This window comes from Perognathus longimembris, chromosome 23 (genome assembly GCF_023159225.1).
Source record: "Perognathus longimembris pacificus isolate PPM17 chromosome 23, ASM2315922v1, whole genome shotgun sequence".
NCBI classification, from domain to species: Eukaryota; Metazoa; Chordata; class Mammalia; order Rodentia; family Heteromyidae; genus Perognathus; species Perognathus longimembris.
The window spans coordinates 16,795,835-16,798,977 of record NC_063183.1 but is presented as its reverse complement, the minus strand read 5'-3'; the positions used below and the strand labels follow the sequence as shown (position 1 = coordinate 16,798,977).

General features: G+C 53.5%; 1 non-coding gene across 1 annotated transcript; it reads right to left on the bottom strand.

The window, feature by feature from the left end:
* Nucleotides 1-369: 369 nt before the first annotated feature.
* Nucleotides 370-476, bottom strand: LOC125341240. The gene has a single exon (XR_007208923.1). It is a non-coding gene; the product is annotated as a U6 spliceosomal RNA (small nuclear RNA).
* Nucleotides 477-3,143: the final 2,667 nt, after the last annotated feature.

The following is a 3,143-nucleotide window of genomic DNA, read 5'->3' as shown; positions in this document are numbered from 1 at the left end:
CCCTAGGCCGCGAGTCTCCCTGGAAAGGGAGACCGGGATGGGCAGGGCCAGGCTGCCCAGCGTGTAAAAGCCGCCCGCCCCAAGGACGCCCGGGGGGCCCCCGAGTGAACACTGGGCATCACCATCACCTTCACCTTCAGGATGACCGGGGACAGGTGCTGGTGGCTCAACACACGTGAGTCAGTTCCAGGACTCGGTGTGGCCCTGCCCGCCCGCCCGGCTCTGGTGAGGGTTTTCAGGTTCTGCCGTGACCCCAGGTCTCGGTCGGTTTTGGACCCGAATCCTGGCATCCAAGTGAGCCAGGCAGATGCCAAGACACCCAGGGTTGTGGCATAAAGGAGTCTGGTAACACCTGGAAGGGGGAAAAACCAAAATATGGAACGCTTCACGAATTTGCGTGTCATCCTTGCGCAGGGGCCATGCTAATCTTCTCTGTATCGTTCCAATTTTAGTATATGTGCTGCCGAAGCGAGCACGACTATAACGGTCACCCGGAAGGTATATAAAGCCCACTAGGCCGAGAACTTGACACTTACGGTGACCTGTTCAAACCAAAACTGTCCTTTCTCAATTCCAAAATACACGGGAAATTGTGACGTTGCGAGTGCCACACGACATGCTTGCACCTTTGTGAAAGTTAAGGCGAGTTGCGTTTCCTCGGAGCCTTTGGCGTATATGCAAATTAGGGGATCATGGGAAATGGGCCGCGGGCGGGGCTGGGGGGAGGCGGAGCCCTGGGACGCGGCGCGCGCAGTGCGCATGCTTCTTAGGAACCGTGACCACGCCGGCTTCCCCGGCGTGAAACTCCTGCGCATGTCTGGGGGAGGGATCGTGGTGTCCATGAAACCTCCCATTCCCCAGGGCCGCTGGTGGAGCGGGCGGGGCGGGAGGCCGCTCCGGTGGGAAGCCCACGGGCAGGGAGCTTCCATCCCGGCAAAGGAGCCCGACGATGCCCAGGGAGGAGCCTTGTTAGGAAGAAAGTGTGGGATCAGACCCGTGTCCGGGGGTTCCAGGCAGCCAGGGCCGCAAAGTCTGGTGGGGCTTCGTCCCCGATTCATCCCAACCAGCCGGAAGCGGAGCTGTGGCTCACCTGGTAGAGTGCCGGGCCTTGAGCAGAAGCAGCTCCGGGACAGCAGGCCCCGAGTTCAAGCCCCAGGAGTGGCATGGGTGTGCATGGCACACACACACACACACACACAGAACTTGAGTCATTGGGAGGTGAAGACCACAGATCATTGCAGGCAGGGTCAGTGTCAACCACCACGGGAGCCGGTCCTCCAGTGGAGGTCACTGGGGAAGGAGCTGGCCCTCCTCACCGTGCTCTGTCTTAGCTCTTCAGTAAAATGCAAACCAGGCACACATTGGATGTCTAATTTCTCCTGCTACCTCTCTCTAAGTACTCCGATCTATGCCTCTCAGATAAGCTGGGACTATAGATGTGTGTTATTACATTGGCCTTGAATTTCTATCCTCCCAATCTTTTGCCTCCCAGGTAGCTGGGTTTATGGGTATAAACCACTGCACTCAGCTTTTTCTTTTTGCCTTAGAAGGCTAAAGTATGCCAGTCTTCTTGAGGCACTGAAGGTCCCAGAACAGTCCACAGCGGCTATTGTGGACCTAGGACTCAGGACCTGCCAAACCATACAAGAATACCTTAGTTTGGAAGGCCCAATGTGGAGGAAGGGGTAGGGTTGGCATTGTGGTTTAGATACGGTTTGTTTCTTAAGGATTCATGAGCTGAAAACTTGGTTGATGTTGAGGTAGTGGAAGTTGTTGTATATGATGATTTTCTTTCTTTCTTTCTTTCTTTCTTTTTTTTTTTTGCCAGTCCTGGGGCTTGAACTCAGGGCCTGAGCACTGTCCCTGGCTTCTTTTTGCTCAAGGCTAGCACTCTGCCACTTGAGCCACAGCGCCACTTCTGGCCGTTTTCTATATATGTGGTGCTGGGGAATGGAACCCAGGGCTTCATGTATACGAGGTAAGTGCTCTTGCCACTAGGCCACATTCCCAGCCCATAAAGAGTTACTTGGGGATTAGTTGTGAAATAGGATATGAAAAACCTTAGCTCAGGGATTGAGCTTCCTTTGTTTGTTTGTTTTTTGTTTTTTTTTGGCCAGTCCTTGGACTCAGGGCCTGAGCACTGTCCCTGGCTTCTTCCCACTCAAGGCTAGCACTCTGCCACTTGAGCCACAGCGCCGCTTCTGGCCGTTTTCTGTATATGTGGTGCTGGGGAATCGAACCTAGGGCCTCGTGTATCCGAGGCAGGCACTCTTGCCACTAGGCTATATCCCCAACCCCTTAGCTCAGGGATTGAGAATGCCCAGCCCGTGGGACATTATAAGGCCTGTGAGATTGTTTGGCCCTACCAAGAAAACTGCAGGTGCAAATCAAAATTCAATAAGTCACTGGGCACTTGTGGCTCATGGTTGTAATTGAAACTACTAAGTGAAAGCATAGGTCCTGGCCATCCCAGAGGAGCATGCGGAGATAATCACAGACAGGAGAAGAAGGTTCATAAGGAGGTTTATTAGTGGGGCCATAGTTCCCATGGGAAAGGGAGCTACATGGCGTCTGCACCTTATCCAGGTGGCAGCTTCTCTCTTTGGGGGTAAAGGGGAAGTAGTTAGGTAGTGAGTAGGAGTGGCTCGTTAGCTATGGGTGGATCTGGGTGCTAGTGGGAGGAGCTGAGGACCTGAGGCTAGGGAAATGCTAACATTCCCCCATTTGTTGTTTAATAACAGAGGAGGGGTACCAGGCCGGGAGTATGGGCAGAGGTTATTTCTTCTGGAGTTACTTCCTGCTGTAAAGGGGCGAAGTAGTCAGGGGTCCCTGATTCGTCATTTGGCCTGGTACTGTCCAAGAAGTATTTATTTGACAGTTTGGTTGGTAAAAGTCCTCATCATTTCCACGAGAATGGTTATCAGGGCCAATGGGTGTCATGGTCTCCTCTGGCTACCTCCTGCAGCTTGGGCACATCAAGGAGTCCCTGGGGCTGGGGTCTTCAGAGTCCAGATCTGTGCTGGGCAGAGCAGTGTAGTAAGAGGTGGCCTTGAACTGCAAGTTCCCAGGTGGCAACCTCGGTAAGGGATGTTATCCTGTTAAAAGAGACTTGAAAAGGGTCAGGCAAAAGGCTGACCAGTTAA